This window comes from Chrysochloris asiatica, unplaced genomic scaffold (assembly GCF_000296735.1).
Source record: "Chrysochloris asiatica unplaced genomic scaffold, ChrAsi1.0 scaffold00239, whole genome shotgun sequence".
Taxonomy (NCBI): Eukaryota; Metazoa; Chordata; class Mammalia; order Afrosoricida; family Chrysochloridae; genus Chrysochloris; species Chrysochloris asiatica.
In genome coordinates, this window is record NW_006408757.1 from 2,893,244 (window position 1) to 2,903,527 (window position 10,284).

The 10,284-nt window shown below is 37.6% G+C and overlaps 1 pseudogene; it reads right to left on the minus strand.

The window, feature by feature from the left end:
• Positions 1-224: 224 nt before the first annotated feature.
• Positions 225-10,284, minus strand: part of LOC102835147 — a 19,251-nt pseudogene continuing 9,191 nt past the window's right edge.

Genomic DNA, 10,284 nt, shown 5'->3' on the forward strand with positions numbered 1-10,284 from the left:
CACATTTCCATTATGCTTTACTCAGTATTCTTGAGCCTTCTTTCTTATTACTCTTCAGACTTCATAACTGTGACCATGTTGTATTCTAAATTGCTGGTTCTAGCTCTTACCAGTTCAAAGTGTTGCTAAATTCTTCCACCTACTTCTTTTTCCATTATTGTGTCTAGCAGTCCCAATATTTCTCTTTGGCTTATTTTTATAGTATATATTTCCTTATTTATAGATTAATTTCGTTCATGCATTATCTTCATAATTTCCTTTAGTTTCTTATGGTTTTCTTTAGTCTTTTGAGCTTCTTTATAGTTATACTCTTCTAATCTGTTAATTATTAAGGCTTCAATAAATAAAATTTTGCTCCTTTCAATCAACTTTCTTCATGAGCCTTTTGAGTTTTTGTTAAAGCCTGGGCACTGATATTTTACAATGTGTTAGTTTTTTTCAATTCCTTTGAATATACAATTCTTTTGACAACATGAATTTCTGAAAGAAATTTAAATTTCTTAGCCTTCAGAATTTGCTTGCCACTCCCTTTCCCTCACTTTGATGTATTTAGTTCAGACCAGAACAAGGTTTCTCTATTTCAGTGTGTCCCAGACAGATAGAAAACACACACGTGCGCGCACACACACAAACACAAATTGATCTTCTTGCAAGGGGATACAACCTTCAGTATGTGCCGAAGTTTATCTTCCCTATTCTATAAGCACTCCTATTCCAGCCAGTCCAAGGTTTCAGTCTTTTAGTTTTTCCAAAACCAAGCTGAAAGCATATACTTATAAACTACCCTCAGGCAAATTTAACTCTTAGTCCTTGATCACTGCTCTCTATACAGTTTTGTGAGAACTCCTTTTCCAGTCATATTGAGGTGTGAGTCTTTCAGCCTGCCTCAAGATCAGTCAGAATGTACACTCGGACCAGTCGTCTAGTTAAGATTTTTCCTATTTATATTTGGAGCCCATGATCGAGGCCTTTGTCAGTGCACAAGAGCTTCATGCATTGCTTGGGTGGATGGGAATGGCTGTGACTCCACAAGAGTTGTTTATCTCCCATGCTGGGAGGAGGAAGGGCAAGGATAGTGGGCAAAGTTTTTTACTATCATAAGAGATTTGTAATTGTGTTCATTCCATTTGCAGCTCCTTGCTTTGGTCCTTTGCTCATCATTTCAGAATTCTTATAGGTCTGACTTTTAGCTGCTTTCTTCATGTTTGTGCATACCCTGTCATTTACCCAGAATTACAGATACATAATTCCTGGTTGACAGTCATTTTATTTTAGTATTTTAAATACATCATCTCATTACTTTCTAGCCTCCAAATTTTCTGGGGACACCTTGGTGCTTAATATTATTGATGATCCCTAGTTTGCAATGATTTGATTCTCTATTACTGTTTTCTGTATTCTTTATCTTTGATTTTTGAAAGATTCATTTAATCATGATGGGCATCTCTTTGGGTAAATCCTATTTGGAGTTCATTAAGCTTCCTGTATGTGTTGATTCATGTACTTAGTCGAACTTGATAATTGTCCTTAAATATTCTTTCTGTCCCTTTTTCTCTATTCCTTCTGAACTCATATGGTGCATATACCACTTTGCTTGATGTTGTTTCACTGTTCACTTTGGCTTTGTTCAGTTTTCTTCATTCTATTTATTTTATTTCTGTCTTTCAGTGTTGATAATTACAATTGTCTTGTCTTCTAGTTCACTGATTCTTTATTATGCCAGTTCAAATCTTCTTTTGTATCCCATACACCCAGCAAACATTTTATTTCAGTTGTTATATGTGTTTGTTCCAATTTTTCTGTTTGTATTTGTATGCAATTTTTCAACTTTTACTATGTCTTTTTTTAAGCTTTTTTATTGTAGATTGAGTGAAGGTTAACGGACAAGATCATCAGCTTTATGTTCAACAAATTATACACTTTGTTTCATCTCAATGATTACAACCCCCTCCTGAAAAAAAACAAAAACAAAACAGTTATCCTACTTACTCCCTGTGGCTCAGCATTTGCATCTTATATTTTACCAATGAACAAGGGAAAAATATTTGATGTACACATACAAAACCTTACTCAGTCCATGCCACCTCTTCTGCTACCATCATTGTTATTGACACATTTCTAGGTAGGGATCTCAGGCTCTATTCATGCTCTTTGTTCTTGATGGTCCTGGGTCATCTGTTCCTGAATATAAGATTATCTACTCCCTCCATTTAGTTGCACATCTTCTACAATTATAGTTATAAAATCACAATTTATCCTGTTAACAACTACTCAGAATATAATCATAAAATTCTATCACCATCATTCCTCTATCCTCTTAGACCAGATCCATCTGGAAAAGAGAAAAACTATTCAGTGGGGATTCTAGCTTTGCTGCTTCATTCTGAAGTTAAGCACACTCATGAAAGCTTGTAAACCAGCCACTTCATGCCTTTATAGCCCCCATTTTTGATAGCCAATGTCTAAAATGTCTGTTCCTATCAACCCAGTGTGCTGAAGAAACAAGTGTGTTCCTTGATATGAAGAATGCTTCCATTCCATTTGGAATTTTGAGCAACTACATTCATAAGCAAAAAGTGTAGTTTATCAAATTGTAGCAATTTGCCCTTGATCACATATTCAGATATTTTTGTCTTCATCTGGTTGAATTCTGCTTAACTAGCCATCCAAGCTAGGTCAAAATAGGTACTAGTTGCAGGTTTGGAGTTCACCCACAACTTGCTGCACTTCAGACCAGTTGGAACCTCCACTCGCAGCCCTGCCACCAAGGATCTAGGTCAGTGCTTATGCACTCAGGAGTTCACACATCTTCCTAAATTTCAGACCAGCCAAGCCCTTCCTTGTCTCTCTCTCATCTCAGAATCAATGGATGTCAATAGAATATGGTCAAATTCAGCCTATGGCATTACTGCATTTCCCCTACTTCCACTCACAAGTAGACCCACGTGGTCAACAGTAAGCATATTAGACTGCTTGCAAGTTCCCTTTAAATTTCTGTCCTAGAATGGGGTTTTCCCTGGTGGACTGATTTTTCTTGCCTTGATGCCTCCAAAATAAATAGCTTGCTTGATATCCTAATAGCCAAGCAATCTGCTTTTTTTCTGCAAGTCTTTCTTTCAATGAGAATCTTCTGCTCTCCCAGAAGTTCTAGGTTGGTCTACATCTCTTTTCAAGTGGGAATGTCCCAACTCAGAAAGTTCTGGGTGGGGCTCAGGATTCCACCTAAGGCTCCATACTTTACAAAGACTTAACAAGAAGCCTAGTACTCTGAACAAATTCTAACTCCCCTTTTAGTAAATCCAATCAATTGTAGGCTGATGATGGGCTTATAAGCTTTCTGTTATCATAATTACCAATATTCATATCTATCACACACTAATGTCTATTTTACAATGCTTTGTTGTTGTTGTTGTTAAGTACCATTGAGTTGGTTCCAACCCATAACGACCCTGTGTGGGGATTCCGAGGAGCAGCTGGTGAGCTTGAACTCGTGACCTTGGACTAGACAGGAAAAACCAATATCCCCAAGTCAGTCAAGCACATAAACATTTCCCCCTCCTTTATCCACTCAGTCTATGTTTTTATCTTTGTATCTACTCACAGAGCACTTGTTTCAGTGTTGTGTATAAATCACTACTTACCTCTATCCCATTTAACCCATGCATACCTCCCTAAGTCTTCTCGTATCTTCAGTGTTCATCTGCCATCCTCCCTCTTCTTGTGTATTGCCCTTCCTGTCTTTGTTTAATGTCTTCTCCATCATATGACCTAACACGTGCCTACCCTCTAGCCAGCAAATTACTCTCCCCTCCATCCCACCCCTGGTAACCATCAAAGAGTGTTTCTTTTAATATGGAAACATTTTCTAAAGCTTTTACAATTATGGTCTCATACAATATTTGTTTCTTTATGATTGATTAATTTCACTCAGCATAAAGTACTCCAGGTTCAACCCATGTTCTGAAGTGTTTTGCAGATCCATCATTATTCTTCAAGTTTGCAAAGCATTCCATTGTATGTATATACCACAGTTTGTTTATCCATTTTTCCAGTAATAGACACTTAGGGTGTCTCCATCTTTTTACTAATGTGAATAGTGCTGTGATGAACATTAGTTCATCTATCTACTCATGTTCTGGCTCATATTCCTTGTGGACATATACCAAGTAGAGGAATTGCTGGATCATAAGGTATTTCTATTTCCAACATTCTGAGGAAACACCATATCATTTTCCAGAGTGATTAAACAATTTTACAGTCCCACCAGCAACGGAGGAGGGTCCCAGTTTCTCCACATCCTCTCCAGCATATGTTGCTTTCTGTTGTTTTGAACATCACTGTTAATACTGGTGTAAAGTGACAACTTATTGCTGTTTTGATTTGCATATCTCTAATGGCTAAGCTCTGGTAGCATAGTGGTTATGAATAAGGTTGTGAATCGCAAGGTCAGCAGTTCCATGGGAGAAAGATGAGGCTCTTTACTCCCGTAAAGATTTACAGGCTCAGAAACGCTGTACAGGGTCGCTATGAGTCGCCACGGCACTTAAGAACAACAACAACAATGGCTAATGATCATGAACATTTCTTCATATGTTTGTTGGCTGCCTGAATGTCTTGCTTGGTGAAGTGTCTGTTCAGGCCTGTGTCCATTTTTAAACTAGTTTATTAATCTTTTTCTTGTAGAATTATTGTAATATTCTACAAATTTTAGATATTAGTCCCTTGTTTTATATGTCATTTCAAAAAAAAAAAAAAATTCCGTGTGTAGGCTCTCTAATATTTAGGAAGTACCAGTCATCAATTTTGTCTTCTACAGTTTGTGTGTTTTTTTGCAATGTCACATAGTGTATGTATTCCATAAGTTTTTCCCTATTATTTTGTTGATGATCTGGTTTCATATTTAAGTCTTTAATATATGTTTTGCATATGGTGTGAGATATGGGTCTTGTTTCATTCTTTTGCAAATCAATTCCAAGTTTCGTGTGCATCATTTGTTAAGGAGAAGATCTCTTCTCCATTTAATATGTTTTGGCCCTTTGCCAAAGATCAGTGGATAGATTTACTTCTGGGTTCTCAATTCTGTTCCATTGATCTATGTATCTTTCATTGTACCAGTGCTAGGCTGTTTTGACCATTGTGGCTGTGTAATACATTTTGAGATCAGGGAGTGAGATGCCTCCAACTTTGTTCTTCTTCTTAAACAGTGGTTAGCTTATCTGAGGTTTCTTTCCTTTCTATATAAAGTTTGTGGTCATTTTTTTCCATCACCTGAAAGAATGTTGTTGGAATCTGGATTGCAATTGCATTGTATCTATAGATTTCTTTGGGTGGTATTGACATTTTCATGTTATGGCTTCCTAGCTATGTGCATCTCTTTTGGTTTCTTGTAGTAGTGTTTTTTTGTTTGTTTGTTTAGGACCTTTTTTTCCAGTTAATTTTTTCCTAAGTATTTCATCATTTCTGTGGCTATTGTAAATGGTATTGTTTTCCTAATTTCCTTTTCACAACTGTCTTTATTATTATAGAGGAATCAACTGATTTTTAAAAATTTGTTAAACTTTTTATTATCACATGAGACAGGATATGCTTCAAACATTTCTCACATCAACATCCTATCTACATAAGACATCCTTAACTTGGTATCCACAAATAAATCTCCTGTAAGTACAGCATATACAAAATTGAGTATGTATGAGGGTGCTTACAAAAGTTTGTGAAAAAATGGAATGAAAAGATGGAATTTATCCATGAAATTTTGGAAAGCCATTTGTATATGTGAAGTTTTCTGGAAAGAGGGTCCAAAGCTTAACAGAATCTCAAAAGGAAACTATCATCTCCAATAAATCCAGAAAATAAAGTCATATATATTAGAAAACATTACTTTAAAGTATAAAATAAGTTGTGGATGTACAGGTATCATTTGAATTATGTATCTAACAGCCAAATTACAAAAGTTAGTAAAGACTATCTGGAAGGAGGACTATAAAGATATAGACATCTATGCTTCATAGAACAAGATGCTTTATGAAAACCAATGCATACACTGTTTTAAAATAAAATTCAAAAGCATATCATCTAAATATAAGTTCACTTTGACTGTCAAATAGATTACTTAATAAACAACCTAAAAAAATATGGTAAATGTATCCTTAGAAAAGACAAAAATATATGTAGGTGAACCAAATCAGACATTTTATTAAACTTTTTGGGATGAAGAAAACATTGATATAAAATTAAGTCATAAGAAATATTCTCTTCTGCTATCTTAAGCCATTTTAATGGTTTACAAAATGATTACACAGCAAATACAGAATGCATCAACACACACTTCCTTTTCAACTTCTGCTGCGATAAATGCAGCATTGACAAACATACAAATTTCTTCTGTACCACTCTTAAAAGTATAATTACCGAATTACAAATTTTAAGGTGTTATTCCTACATCTTTAGTCATACTTTTAATGAGATCATTGCCAATACATACATTATTTTCCTTAACTCTGTTTTTATATTGAGCCAATATCTGTCATGCAGCCATCAAGAACCTTCCAGTAAACACTTCTGGTTTGGCAGAGGCAGAACAGAGTCAGGTAGGACAGGCTCTGTGGGGAGGGGCTGAAAACCCAGAGAATATTGTTCTTATGGAACAGTACCAGGGCTCTGGAGCTAGCATAAGGTTCAGAGCATCAGTTTCCTGCAACCACCAGTGGAAAAATCATGGTATAAAGGAAAATACCGTGATTTATAAAATGGTCAAGACACGGGACTCCCTCTATGGCCATCCTGCCCAAGCGGAGGTCTGAGAACAAGGCTACAGCCAGACCTGCACAGGGAACCAGCACAATGACATTTGCAAAAGGAGTTGTGGGGGGATTCTACACATTTCTTCCTTCTCTTCCCTGCTGTGCCCTCTTTGCCCAGCCAGGATGCCTTCAGCTGGGTGGGTGTGCACCCACCAAATTGTCCAGCATTGAGACAACAGCTTTCCCACAGCACAGAGACAAGGAACCCCATCAGTCCAAGGACAAATTCTTTGGCTGCTGTTTTGATTTCTGCCTGTGGGTCCCAGCCCTAAAGTTAACTTGAGACCCTTTTCTCCTACTTACTCAGCAAGAATAAAAGCAGGTTTGGCCTGACAGACAAATCATATGAATAATCTGTAGCACCCTAACGTAAAAAGGCACAACTATTTCAAGAATTATGCTGTGCACATGCAGATACATAACTGACCTTCAGAGACAAAAACAGTAAACAATCTTTCTCCCACTAACTTCTCAATATCTATCTGTACACCTCTACAGTGGTGACTAGAGGAGGGCCTGAGCATGTGGACACCCCCACCCACTACTGGAGACTTTTACGGTGCACACACACTCCCTGTGTAGCAAGGCAACTGGCCAGTTGGCCACAGTTTTATTTTTGTTTCAAAGTGATGGGTTTTTTTGTCTCTGCTTTTCTTTTGTTTCTGCTTTTGGGCCTTTTGATCACACATTCTTCCTGGAGGCAGGAGCTTTTTCTCCCTACGTTACCCAAGAAGAATCAACAATTGTGGCCATGTAGCCAAGCTACAAGCATACACCATAATATTCCACCATTGAGACAAGAACCAATAACAGCTGCTAAGCATTACATGCGAAAAGGGAAGTCTATCTCCTGATCATACCAACCAGCAGTCACCCAAGAAGCTTAATAACACAACAACAAACATCCACTTAAACATTAAAAAGCCATATAACACTGGAAATTATGAACAAAAAACAACAAAAGATATCAAAACATGTCCCAAACCAGAAAAGTGCATCTGAGACAACCAAGCTGGAGACAAACAAAGGTTTTCTAGAAGAGGAAGAGCAGGATTTGGTTTGCCTGAGGAGGAATACAGAAGGATGATATGGAAACAAATTCAAATGCTCTGAAAAGGAGTGGTGGAAAACAAGGAAGTCAGGAAAGTACTACAAAAGCAATCAAACAAGATTGATACAGCATTGGAAACAATTCAAAACTTGCAAAAACAGGTCCAGATGATTAACAATAAAATATTAGAAATGGACAAAACACTGAAAGGGGAAAGAGCAGAATTGAAGAGATGGGTGAGACGAAGCAGGGGAAGGATTGGAGCAGCCACAGATGCCTGGCAGAACCACAGATATAAAGGTGTGGACATTCTTTTCTATTGGTAGCTGTTTATCGGTCCCTTGCTGTCTGTGCACCTCCATTCTGGTGACTGTAGGGGTGCCTGAGCTAGTGGGCACGCCAGCCCCACCCTTGGAGGGTTCTACTACGCATGCACACAGAGCTCCTCGAAATTTAAAGACACAGTTTCCAATTAAAACCAAACAGCCACAGCAGGCCCTAAACTGTTTACAACTAGAAAAAAGGCCTGAACAGGGATTGTGGAGTGGGACAAGGAGACAAAAGAGGAAATAGGCTGAAAATTAAATCCTAAATTACATCAAAACGACCAACAGTGGTATCTTGAAACTTCCCAGGAAGAAGAGTGTAAAGGGAAGCCCATTTCCTGATCACATCTACCTGGAGGCATTCAGAAAGCATAAAAAATACCAAAAATACATATCTTTCTAAGTATTAAGTCCACAGATAACCCCTGAAGATGCCCCAAAAAACAGAAGCAGATGACCATACCTGCACATGTCCAGAAATGAGATAAAGAAACTGAGGCAAATGAGCTGGAAGTAGACCTACACTCCATACAGGAAGATGGGCAGGCTTTGGAAATGCCTGAGAAGGAATTCCTAAAAATGATTATAAAATGTATCAAAACACTATACAATGCAGTTGAGAAAAATAAGGAAGAAGTCAGGAAAGTGCTACAGGAACAATCAAATAAGATAGATAGAGCATTGGAAACAATTAAAAACCTACAGACAGAGGTCCAAATGATTAATAATAGAATATCAGAAATGGACAATACATTGAAAGGGCAAAGGAATAGAATTGAAGAGATAGAAACTAGAACTAGTGAGCTAGAAGATAAATCTCTCAACACTACTAAGATAGAAGAAAAAATACAAAAAAGGATTTAAAAAAATCCAAAGAAGGCCTAAGATTCATGTTGAATAACATGAAGAGGAATAACATAAGAATTATTGGCATTCCAGAACAGGAACAATCGCACAAGCCCACAGAGGAGATAGTTGAAGAGCTTCTGGAAGAAAATTTTCCTAACATCATGAAAAGTGAAAAGATAAGCATTCAAGAAGCTCAACAAACCCCAGGATGGATAGACCCTAAAAGACAATACCAAGACATATAATAATCAAGCTCTCCAAAATCAAAAATAAAGACAGCATCTTGAAAGCAGCTAGGGAAAGGAGAAATATAACATACAAAGGCAAGCAAATCAGATTAAGCTTGGATTTCTAAACAGAAATCATGCAGGCAAGAAGACAATTGGGAGAGATATATAAAACCCAGAAAGAAAAAAACTGCCACCCAAGAATCCTCTACCCAGCAAAGCTGTCAATCAAATATGATGGTGTAATCAAAACATTCCAGGATAAGCAGAAGTTAAGGGATATTGCCAAAGCCAACCCTGCTATGAAAAACATCCTAAAGGAAGTTCTGTGGACTGAGAACCAAGAAGAACACATAAGAGCTACAGAATGACGTGCATGGCAGCATCAACCTGATATCAGTCGACAAATGAAAGAGTCAACAACAGAATAAAATTATAAGAACAGAGGATCTGGGAGTCCAGTCTATGATCAAAACAATTACAATGTGAAAAAAGGTATACTCAGAAGAACAGAGATCCAGGTGGTGGGAAGGTCAGGTAGATTACTGGATAAAATAGACTATCTTAAATGGAGGGAAGAACTAATGGAATATAAGGTAACTACAATGGGGTTGCAGTGGGGGGGGGTTATTTTGGGTGTTGTGGAGGGCAATACAAGAAGGGTGAGGAGGCAGAAGAACAAGATCAATAGGGGAACACTGGGACAGGTTTGCATGGCCTAGTGGGACAGAGGTAAATAGTGATGCATACTCAACCTTGGATCAACAGGGTTCTGGGATAGAGAGATCTAGGTTTAGCTTGAAGAGGGTAAATAATACTAAAATCCTTGACTGTCTTATGAATACTAGTTTCCCTTGCTTACTATTATAAAATAGACACTTGAGTGGGATAGAAAAGAATGTTGGGAAACATGACTAGAGAAAACTTGTAAGCCCGCCTTCAGCTTATAACTGATTAGAATACCTAAAAGGGGTTCTACAACTTGCCCAGTGACATAGGCCTCATGCAAAGCCTTTACAGAGTATAGG